This window comes from Sciurus carolinensis, chromosome 8 (assembly GCF_902686445.1).
Source record: "Sciurus carolinensis chromosome 8, mSciCar1.2, whole genome shotgun sequence".
In the NCBI taxonomy this organism is placed as follows: Eukaryota; Metazoa; Chordata; class Mammalia; order Rodentia; family Sciuridae; genus Sciurus; species Sciurus carolinensis.
In genome coordinates, this window is record NC_062220.1 from 21927783 (window position 1) to 21940194 (window position 12412).

The window sequence follows — 12412 nt, forward strand, 5'->3', positions numbered from 1 at the left end:
TAATCATATTCATATCAAAAATTTTAATTTCTATTGGATCTAAAGATACTAGGACAGCTAACTAGCAGATGACAATAGGGAGAAGATGTTTTGCTGCGACTGAATCAACAAAAAGCTATTGTCTAGAATTCCTAGGAAATTCTTGCAAGTCAACAAGCAAAAGAACCTCAAATAAAATATGGGCATAGAAAGAGGAAGAGGAAACCCAAAATGCTAACAAGTGTATGTAGAGGTAATCCAAACCTATTTTTTCAATGAGAATTAAAATATCACTTTAGTCTATTAAACTGATAAAAAATGGAAAGTTGGATAGTGCTCTTCAGGAGTGTAGAAATATGGAAAATTCTCCTTTCCCACCAGTAAGGGTGTATATTGTTGCAGACATTATTTTATTTATTTATATATTTGTACCTAGGATTTAAAACAGGGGTGCTTTACCACCAAGCTACACCCCCAGTCCTTTTCATTTATTTATTTTATTTTGAGACAGGCTATCACTAAGTTACTGCGGCTGGCCTCAAACATGCGCTCCTCCCATCTCAGCCTCCTGAGTCACTGGGCTCACAGGTGTGAGCCACTGCAGCTGGCTTGCTGCAGACATTTTTAAGGGTAAAATGGCACAGCTTAGTTGTAAATAGCTGTTAACCCCATGACCCAGAAATTCCATTGCTGGGGATATATTCCACAGGGGAGTTAGAAGCAATCTGGGTGTCTCTCACTGGGAAGTGAAAAATGTAAAATGCTGCAGAAGCAGGCCATGGAATCCTAAGTAGTGGTTAAAAGTTGTAGACTGGATATACATGTAGAAACATGGGTCTCCAAAGCATAAGACTGAATAAAAAGAGTAAGAAACAGAATGAAGCAAATTAAAATTCTAACTGCACAAAAGGTATACACATTTTGTAAGAATGCAAATAAATAAAAGAATTTCATCCACCTCTTTAGAATGGTTGTCAGTGATCAAGGTAAAAGGATTGGGAAATGGGAGAAAAAGGGAATAAATAAATATACGAATGAATAAATGATTGGTGAGAGACCATGCAGGATTAAATGTGTCATGAATTAGGAGTCTGGTTGAATCAATTCTTTGACTTAATGTTAATACAACAGAAAAGAAAAAACAGATCACCAAATGATTGTCACTAGGATTCACAATTTAGTAAAGGAGAGGGACATAGTTTGTTTAAAAAATGGAACTGAATGATTTAGATATGTTGGAACAATTATGCTCATGATAGAGATACAAATGTTGGTGTAGTTATTTCTGCCGGGGGCGGGGGAGGGGGGGGAGTCCAGAGAGATGAGGTGTGGCCTTGTAAGAAGTCAAAACACTAACAGGAGAGATAGGCATGGACATAAATAATATAATTCAAAGGAGGATAGGAAAAAATTAAAGTGAATTATTATTAAAATAAATTCCAATAAGAATTCAAAGGAAAAAAAAAAGAATTCAAAGGAAAGGGATTATAAATCTGAGTAGGGAATCCAGGAAGGTATCTTCCTGTGATGGATAATCGGCCAGTTTGGGGCCACATCTAGTTTCAGAAGTGGATGCTGGTGTTAGTCGACTGTCATGGAAGCCCACATTAAAGTCCTGTACAACTGTACACCAAACATTGTAAGACCTGAGAACCAATCCAAAGTTTAATAATAAAATATAAACTATTTTTCTGTGTCCTCAGAGAGAAGGCGAATTCCTTTAAAACCACATTCCAATGTTTGTGTGTATATGTGTTTTGTTTTTCAGGACCTTGGCATTTAGATTCTGCTTCCAAGTTTGTAGATGTAATGAGATGATTTATCACAAAAAATTATTGCACGATCATCAAAAAGTAATGAAAGTTGTCACAGCCTCCCATTTTAATGGCATTTCTCACTGACCTCCTTCCCCCTTCCCTGAAAATGAGCTCAAGGACTCTAGCATGGAACCAACCCAGGGGTCTGATGCCATTTAATTCGCTCAAGCAGTCAACCATAAACACATTTTTCAGAAATAAAGACAACTTCTGTAACTTTTTAATTAAAGCTTAAAAGCTCTTAATTAAAGAGACATAAATCACTGAGAAACCTTTAAATCTTCATAATCTTTTACGGGATGTTATGTATGTTTCCAGCTGTGTTCACTCCAACCTCAAAGGCACCAGGCTTTGGAAAGATTCCGCACTGCTTTCCAATGTCCTGGAGCAGTGGCTCAGCAAGACTGGACATTGGGTGACTGTCATGGTGGAAGTGCTGGCGCAGAGTCTGCATTTTGTGGAGACAGACCCTGCGAACGTTCAGTCCTATTTCTCTCTTAATTGAAGTCTGTACTCAGAGTTTTTGGTGGTCAAGATGGCAGCCACCTCTAGGGGATCGAGGAACAGGTTAAAGAGCACCATGGGGGAAGCAATCAGACAAGTCAAGAATGTAAATCTTATCATAAAATCATCAGGTTGGGTTCTTCACAAAGACCAGGTCATGAAGAAAGAAGTTGGAGGACTGTCCTGGAGGAAATTGATGCTACGACCAATTACAATGTGTGAACTTGGAATCTTGGTTGCATAAAGCAACTATAAGACACATTCTGAATACAAGCTATAAAACACAACTGTAAAACAATTAAAAATTGAATGTTAGATAATTTTTATGGGATTATTAATTTTATACATGTGATAATGGTACTACAGGTGTGTAGATAATGTTCTATTCTGAGGAGAGGCATAGTGAAGTATTTAGAATCTAGTGGAATTTCATGACATCTATGAATGTGGAAAAAAGATAATTTGGGGGTATAGGTGGAGCACATAAATATGTTCATTTCACTACTTTTAAAACTGTTTATGGATGGATGGATCAATTTTATAACAATAGTTGGGGCAGGGAGATCAGCAACCTCTTTATTTTTGTCTCAGGACCACCCATCTATTAAGGTTCTGACGGAGTCAAGTTGGGTAAGTCTGTCAGGATAAGGTCCCTCCCTGCTGTGACTTAGTGTTTGGGTGTTGTGAATGTATGCCTTTCTAGGTTATAACATAATACGAGCCTCAGGAAGGAGGTAGCTATTCAGGTCTTCACAGCACTTATGATTTATCCATTGGTATCTGAGCTTTCAAAACTGGTGAGCACAATGATCCCCATTCTTATGGCCCTCCAGTGTAGCATGGGAGACATATGAATAATCTGTAAACTAGTTCCCACAATGTGATCTCCCCATATAGAGGATTCTGATAAACATGTAATCAAACCTGGCATGATGCCTAGTACCCTGCCCCCCAAATATTGGTGGTATCATGATCCTTCTTTCTCTGTTTAAAGATGAAAAATTAGCACCCAGTAATGATTTCAAAGTGGTGTCTATTGTTCTTTGAAGTACTTGGACCTCACCACTGGATGCTGGGAGTCGTGCAGGGAGGTAAGGGAATGATTGGTAACACAGCCTTTCAACTGGCTGGATCCACCGGGGAGCTTGAGTAGAAGGCCATGGTCTAAAATGGAATTTGGATCTCTGATATGCAAGCTCAGGAAAAAAAAAAGAAAGAAAGAAAGAAAGAAAGAAAGAAAGAAAGAAAAAATATACATATATATACATCTGAGTGGAAGTGTCACTGGACTAAACCAAGAAATCTCCATACTTTCTGGCTCATGGATAGAGCAGCCTGTCCTCCTAGGACTCAGTGCCTGATGAAACCGAGTGGGTGTGTGTGGATGGAGATCTACGTGGGGCCAGGCAGGGGACTAATCTTCCACACGGCTGGAGAATACTCTTTGTTGAATTCTGGAACATTCTTTCTAGAATTTTGAACGATTCTTTATCAAAACTTAAAAGGGTTTTAAAATAAAGAATGACAACTGAAGGGACCTTAGAGATCACTTGGCTCCATGGTTTTCAAAGGATGCTGCCAAGAAGTTTTAGGACTCTCAGATCCAAGTTCAAAGTCAAGTTAACAGTCAAATAGTTTGAAAGCTACACATCAAATCCAACAGAATCACCTTATAAAAGACAATGTATTAGTTTCCCAGGGTTGCTTATAACGAAGTACCACAAACTGAGTAGTTTTTGTGAATAGATATTTATTGTTGCACGGTCTGGAGGCAAGAAGTCCAAGCTCAAGCTGTTGGCAGGGTCATGCTACCAAGTTTTTCTCTTAGCCTTGGGTGCTTCCTTGATTTATGACAGAATAACTCCAATTACAGAGAACACAGAATTCTCCCTGTGTGTATCAGGGTCGAAATTTCCCATTTATGAGGACACCAGTGAAAGAGAATTAGGAGCCCACCTACTCTAGTATGACATCATCTTAACTAATTACATCTGCAATGATCCTATTTCCAAATAAGTTCATATTCTGAGGTCATGGGGCATGAGAACTTTGGCATACAAATTTGGGGGGGATACAGTTAAATCCATAATAATGAGTTTGAAAAAAATGACTTTACCTAGTAAATCCCAATGTAGCTCAATGCCTCCTGACTCCTCAGCCAGCTCTTTCCATTACCATAGACTGCCTCCCACTTGATGCTCAGACAACATGGGATCCCCAAACAGACGTTTTGTAGGCCTGGTCTAGCAGTCGCTGGTCAGTTTTGGGGTGCCTCCCATCCAACCTCTTTTTAGGAGCCCCTAATCTCTCTTTTGGGGACTCCCCTATTGTGTGGCACTTCCTTGGCAGATAACACTTTATTATCTCTCTAATGAGCCAGTGCTGGACTCCGTCCTTTGGATCCACCTCCTGGGACTCTGTCTCTTGAGTGAGTCAGCTGCTATGTGGAGGCCACTTTGCTTTCCCATGCTATAGCAGCACTAGACCAGCTTGTCCCTGCAGGGTGGCCTTGCTGGTGGTCTTAATGGTCACTCTCCAGAACTTCCTAACTTTCCATTTTTCTGAGTTCCTATGTTCTTCCAGTTTAATTCCATTCACGCCTAAGAGAGGAAGGTGAAATACATTTCTGTTACTTATAGAAGCAAGCTCTGATAGATGCACCCAAGGTGTCCCTGGTCACCTGGGGAGGTGTCACTGTATTTATTTAATTTTAGAATGAGTCAGGACATATCATGAGACCTAAAAGATAACAAATTATTGTGATATGGATTTTCTTTTCCCTGAGTGAGACTTCAGACCTGTTCTCTGAGGGTGTGACTAACCCAGCCAGGTTGGAGCTGGGTAGGGAAAGCAGGCGACTGCCAGCTGCCACTTGCTAATTTATATTCCACAACAGCCCACGTTGCATGTCAATTGTGCGGGTAAACAGCTTCACCCGTGGCAGATCACAGGGCCCAGTGATTTTATCTTGTTAAAATTGAGCCTAAACAAAACAGATAAGCGCTATATCATTTCCAGGAATTAATCTGTGTGTGGTTTATCTTCTGAGACGTGCGCCATGGTGCCATTCATGTCACCGTAAACATAGGTGGGTGGGTCACTCTTCCTAATTTAATTTGCTTTCAGAGATATGCATGTGTAGAGGGACGTCTCCACCATATTATTTGGAAAAAATAACATCAAGGCAAGTGAAGTAGTATCTGTGGCAAACTAAGGAAGGTCTTGGCTTTTATCCCCCTCCCCACCTTTTCAGGAAAAAATAAAAATAGACATGTAGGAGGTTTATTTTTGATTAACTGCCTTAGCCTGGCATTGGTATTTATCTTCCTGTGGCAGCCCCTGATCTAGTCACATGTGTAATTCCATTAGCATTATCTCTCAATTCATTTGAGAGGGGCTTCAGCCTGGACAACCACAGTATAAAGGACTACGCTGTTCTGGAGGCTTCTTTCCTATTTCTTCAGCAAGTTTATTCCTTTATCAGCAGCTCTTTTAAAGGGAACCCAGTCAAATTGTTCAGTGAGAATTTAATGTGGATTTTTAATGGCAAACCCAAAAGCTTTGTGGGGTGGGAGTAAAGGTAAATAAATGAACAGTGTCTATCCAGCAGGAATAACTGATAGTGAAGGATGCTATGGAAGCTCAGAGTTATAAAAGAGGTCTTATCTTTGTGCTTTTAATAAGAAAAGGGACTTGGATCACAAGTTAGAGCTCCTGGGCACAACCTAGGGGAGCCACTAAGTGACCTTGTGATTCAGTTCCTCCAGCTGTGTCCTTCCATCTCTGTCTCTTGCCTGCCATGGAGGTGAGGCTGGGAGGGAGAAAGGGAAGTGTCTGGAGTACTTACAGAGAAAGATGAGGCGGATGGAGAGTAGAGGCCAGAAATTCTCAGTTTTCTGCTAATGGGAGGCAGGGTTCTCAGGGAGAAATGGCTTGAACCGTTAATGCCCAGATCTTGAGTTTCAACCTTCCACTCCCAGAGGGGCCTTTCCTTTCTGTGCCGGCAGGTCACCTCCCTGCCTGGTTTTGTTTCCCATCCTCTCCTTGCTTTCACATATCCCTTCCTGGAAGTGCCCACCAGTCAAGGAAAATTCCAAAAATGGACAGCAGGTGGAAAGAGGGGGTGCTAGGGACTGGAATGCTACAGAATAGAGACAGCCTCCTTGGAACTGTTTATATGGTACGGCGTTGTAATCCTCTTTCCTGGGAGAGGGATTCGAGGTGCCAAAATAAGCACGTGATACACAGTTTTTGTGTGTGGAGTTGGAAAGGACTGTGACAGATGCCTGTCCTTGCCATTAGAAATTATGATATGTATACATTTGAAAGGGAGAACAGAGACAGCCTTTTTGGAGGGCCCAATATGTACCCAATCTCGTACTACGTACTTTGTATGCATTCCATTCTTTAAAACGTGCTTCCAAACTTAAAAACCTTGGGCCTTTATGAGTAAATTTTTTGAGCACTCCCAACATATGTACATGTATTTATTTATGAGTTATATATATGCTATTATAATGTATTATGTAGATTATAATATATGCACAACTGTATGTATTTTTAAAGGCTGAGAAAAATAAATAGAGACAGAAGTTACATTCTCTGCCTGCATCCCCACAGAGTCACGGGCAGATGCGAGGTGCTCACAGCCCACTCTGGCAATTTCCCATCCTCATAGCCTGCCTGACACGTAGCTGTTGTCACTCTTGTGTTGTAAGATGAGGAATTGTGGCTGAGATTGCTTTAGCCCAGAGCTGGGGTGTAACCCCTGTCTTCTGACTGAGGATCCTGGTTCTTCCCATTCCGGTGCCTCTCTTCCTGCTCCTCCCCTCTGCCTTCCACATGGGTCTGGATGCGCAGCCCTGAGTTTCCCGGGCCCAACATTCCCTGACTTCCATTCCAAGATCCCATGTTGATTGTGCCTGCAGGGGATGACACTGTCTCTTGGCTAGTCCAAATCCACCTTAGTAATTCCTCTTTTTCAGACATTCATTTTCCCAGCCTCCCTTGCTACTTAGAGTAGCCCTGTGATCCCGTTTTGGCCAATCAGACCTATGTGAGCTTTCCAAGAAAGTTGATTTGCTGCTAGAAGGACGAGATCCTCCAAAAAGCACTCTGGCACCCCCTCTTCTTCTCTCTGTGTATCTTAAATCTGATGATGTGGAGGGATCTCCATCCTCTTCTGACGGTGAGGAAGTAAGTCCCAGGGTAAATAGCCAACTTGCTAAGGGTGAGATATGGCTCCTTTGCTGAAGGAGACTGGCTGCTGGCCACCTCACTGAATTCCTGCACTGAACCAGAAACCACCTTCCTCCACGCTGTTTCTGTGAGATGCCATGAGATAATTGCAGACAAAGCCTTCCTAATTGACACAGCCCCTATTTCTCATTAGCATCTTCAATCTTCAGTCCATTTCCTCAGTTTCCTCTGGTGCCTAGTCTACACACTAACTTTGACGGAAGCAGGCTTGGTCCACATGGCATAAGAAGTCAGGTGACCCAAAGATCTTTTTAGAGCTGGGATTGATTTTCCTAACTCTTCTCTGTGTCAGCTTCCCTGATTATATTTCTCTGTGGGTATTTGTGTATAATAGCTCCTCCATTGGGGCTGGGGAGATAGCTTAGTCGGTAGAGTGCTTGCCTTGTAAGCACAAGGCTCTGGGTTTGATCCCCAGCACCAAAAAAAAAAAAAAAAAAAAAAGAAGAATAGCTCCTCCATCTTTTTCTCTTGTGCAGTTCTACCCACGCTGATCCTTTTATGATTTTCAAAACTTGTTCTCCTTAGAACGAAATGTTTTTCTTCCTACACAGGCCTCCCTCCTCAGGACCTTTGAACCCTGCTCCCTCTATTTACTGTTCTCTTCGTCTGGCTGGCTCCTTCTGGCCTTTGAGTCCCACCTCGTATGTCTTCACCTCAGTTTTTCCTAACCCACGAAGCTCTACTTGTCACTATACCAAGTTTTCATCTTCTTCACAGGACTTAGCACAACCAGAAATGATCTTGTTCCTTCATTTAACTTGTTAGTTCTCGCCTCTACCCAGAATGCACCTTGCACATGAGCAAGGACCTCGTCTGCCATGAGCTCCACTTTGCCCCCAGCACCTAGTGTAGCGCCTGGCATATCCTAGGAGCTCAGAACGTGTTTATGTAATGAGAATACAAAAGAATGGACGGGTCTGAGGTACCCGCTCATCTGAGTCCTTGGCTTTGATACCCAAGGAAATACTTCCATGCTTATAATCTGGGGACTCTAAAAGGTAGCACCATCAGCTTCCTGGGCAATGTGCTAATTAAATATTGTGCTATCAGGCTGGGTCTGTAGCTCAGTGGTAGAGGGCTTGCCTAGCACACGTGAGTCACTGGGTTCAATCCTCCACACCACATAAAACATAAAGGGATTGTGTCCATCTACAACTAAAGAAGATTTTTTAAAAATATTGTGTTATCATCAACTCTCTTCAGTTTAAAACCCTAATGTTTTAAACTGTATATTACTGTTGTTACTATTTCTCACTGAGTTTTAAAACATTGTAACAGTAGAGACACTATTAATAAAAAAAAAGAATAATTATCATTTGAACTTGGTATTATGGTCAGAGTCAAGAGTTGCTTTCTGGAAGATACTCTCTCCTCTACAGTTTCACGCCACAGGTGAATACTTGTATTTTACATCAACACCAGACCCATCCTTCTGTTTATGTCCTCCACTCACCTGGAAGCCCCTGAGGGTAGCAACTATGGCTGGAACAGCTTTGATCTGTAGCACAGTGCCATCTGGTAGGCATCCCATAAATGTTTTATTTTTTTTAATGGATGCTTCTAAACATGATATGAGTTATACAAAATATCCTGTTGGCATATTTTTCCGTGCAATTACAGTGAAATATAAAAAAATAAATAAAAAGGCTTTATAGACTCATGAAAATCTGTGGTATCTGTTTTGGTGTCTGGAAGATGCCTTTGTCCTTGTCACCATCGTCTCATTTCTTCCTCTTCTCTCTCTCTCTCTCTTCCTTTCCTTTCTCTTTCAAGATGTGTTCTCTCTTCCTTTAGTTTATTTGCCTGAATAAGCGTGAGGGATCAGGAGGTGAAATGAGGTCTGTGCCCGAAACGTGTTGATAATGTCACTGGGGAGAAGAGATGGGTGGCTTTCGCACTCCCCTGATCGCGCTCCCCGCCCGCAGAGAGACGCGACACCTGGTTCTTTTCGGCTCTTTATTCGCGCGCACATCCTTCCTCTTAGTTCTTTCTTTGTTCTCTTCTTTGAGGAACTTACACTCCAATATATACATTACTGTAACCAATCAGCATTTGAGCACGAGGGGAGAGCATGAACAGATACAGGCAGTAAATGCAGACATGCAGTGATCATGCACTGTCCACGAGGGAACTCAACCAATCCCTGGAACTTCCTCAAAATAATGTCAGTTGTTTGTGCAAAAGTTAACTGCTCTGGCTCACTGCCAGGCGCCATCTTAGCCACACCTAGGGCCAGGGGTCCCGGGTACCCCGACAGGTGGCTTCAGTTTTGTTTGCAGCAAAAAATGGTGCGGGTGTTAATACTGCAGGCAGCATGGAGGAAGCATGGTTGGGAACAGCCAAGGGACACTTAGACTGAACGCCTGGCGCTCCTACAGAGGAAGCAAGCGCGATCCCTCACAGAGATGCGAGCTTGATGATGGAATCACTTCCCAAAGGGGAGAGATGAGGGTGCCATTGTTCAGGCCATTTGAGACGGATTGTGTCAAATGTCACAGTGTGCCCAGGGCTAGGACAAATGCCCACCCTGTCCCCAGGTTTACAATCGGTGGAGAAGATGATGCCACCTGACGTGGCAACCATTACCTGAGACCCCCTGAGGCACTAAGACCCCTCAGCCTGGTTTTCAGGTTTTTATTAGCTATAGAAAGTTTCTAAGGCTAAAGGGGGGCAGGGATGGAGGAATAGAAAGACACCCCTCAGGGAAGGGAGAGACCACCCAGTGAAAAGGAAGACAAAAGTAATCTGCACCCACAAAAGAGAAAGACCTGGGACCATGGGGTACATGGGATGAAGGGCAGATTTGAAAACTAAAGGAAAAACAGCATATTCAGAATGCTGAGTTACATGAGCATCCAGTGGGGAAAGAGCCGATGACTCCACACAGCCAGCGCTGGCAGGGGACGTGTGTCTGGTGAACCAGGTGCGTGAAGCAGCAGGGAGGAGTGGGGTTTCATGAACTCCATGTCCCCTCCTTGGCTTCCTCTCACTCTTTGACTCTGTGTTTCTGACTTCATCCTTTACCTCCCTCCTTCCTGGTGAATACCGGATATCATTTATCTTCCCTAGGTGTTACCTCAGAAGCGTTTCAGTTCAAATCAATGAAGATCTACTGAGGCAAAGCAAAGTCTGTGGTACGCAGGCAGACATACCAGTAGACCCTTAGAGACTTCAGAGGTCATTTAATTCAAATTCCCATCTTCACTGAAGCATCACCTAGTTCTTTCCTAAACACATCAAGTGAAGGAAACTCACTACCATTCAAGTAAATCTATTCTGTCCTCAGAGAACTTTATTAGAAAGATACTCCTCATATAGGGTCAGGAAAACCTTCTTTCATTGGTCCTACTTCTGTGTCAAAGTTATGTAGAACTGAAAAAGCAACTCTTCCCCTAGGTGGTCCCTCAAATATTTGAAGTTATCACAAGATGGTCATCTCCAGTTTCCTTGACTGCTTTCTTTCTTTTTAAGCTTGGTCACCGTCACCTTAATGTGCTCAAAAGTATCATTTAGTGAGGGGCATTGGGCTGGGTACAATAACCCAGTTATGGTCTCTCTCAAAGTAAAGCACACCATCATTGCCTCCTTTGGGACTCCATTCTCTATTAATGTAGCTTACGATCCAATTGACTTTGGCAGCATCTCACTGTTGATTCATATTGAGCTTATTGACAACTTTAGCTTGCACTTAAAAAAAAAAAAAAAAAAAAAAACCTGTGGTCATGTCTCCTTGATCCTATCTATACTTGCAAAGTTGTTCTTTAACCCATATATAGGACCTTGGTTAGATCCATATCACACTGCATTTTGTCAAAGCTTCCCCATAGGTTCAGCATGCAAAATTACTTTTGAGTCCAGTATATTCTTCATTGCTGATCATATACTTGGAGTCTGAATGAAATGGGTCTTCTTGCTTCTGCCTTACGACCCACTACAACCTGATGTTGTATCCAAAAGAAATGCAAAATCAATGTCTTCAAAGCATTGAAAAATTACTATTTCTTTACTGATGGGCTCTTGGAAAGAGGAAGGAAGTACCTAAGAGGGAGAAGTACCTCATATACTTTGAAAGACTTCCTGCAAAGCTTCTCGAGCTGTGGGTCAGCTCTCCCTGGGTTTCCTGTTGCTCTCAGCTCACCCTGTCTGGATGTTCCCATTCTTCCTCCTGCTTCCCTCCCTGGCTCCTGCTGTATACTTCTCTCCATTACCACTTTTTTTTTTTTCTGGAGAGATTCATATATTTTCAAATACAGATCTGTTTAACTCCTTTGACCTTTTGCATTCCCCAATATGATACCCCAAGTCAATGCTACAATGCTGTATTACCCCACAAATGCCCAATATATATATATACTCTTTTTTAAAATTTTTTTTGGTTCTAATTAGTAGTACATGACAGTAGAATGCACTTATACATTTTGATCAATCATACATAAATGAAGGGTACAAATGCCCAATATTGAACAAAGCTTCCTTTTTCCTTAGGAGGGAGAAGCATTGTAAATACTTGTGCTTAATGTTTTCATTCTACTACAGTCATAGACAAATTTGATGCCCATGTCTCCTTTACCTTTATCCAAGTTATCAGTAAATGTGCAGAATAGGATTCGTTAGGGAACAGAGCTCTGACACACATCCTAAAATAAGCCTTTCCTCATGTTGTCTTTGATGCATTAATGAACATCCTTGGGGTTTAGCCATTGAGTCAATTAATCTACCATCCTGAGTTGCCCCATGTTCTGAGAATTTTATTTAAAAGTGTATCAAGTCAGGCATGGTGGCTCATGCCTATAATCCCAGTGACTCAGGAGGCTGAGCCAGGAGGATCACAAGTTCAAAGCCAGCTTCAGCAA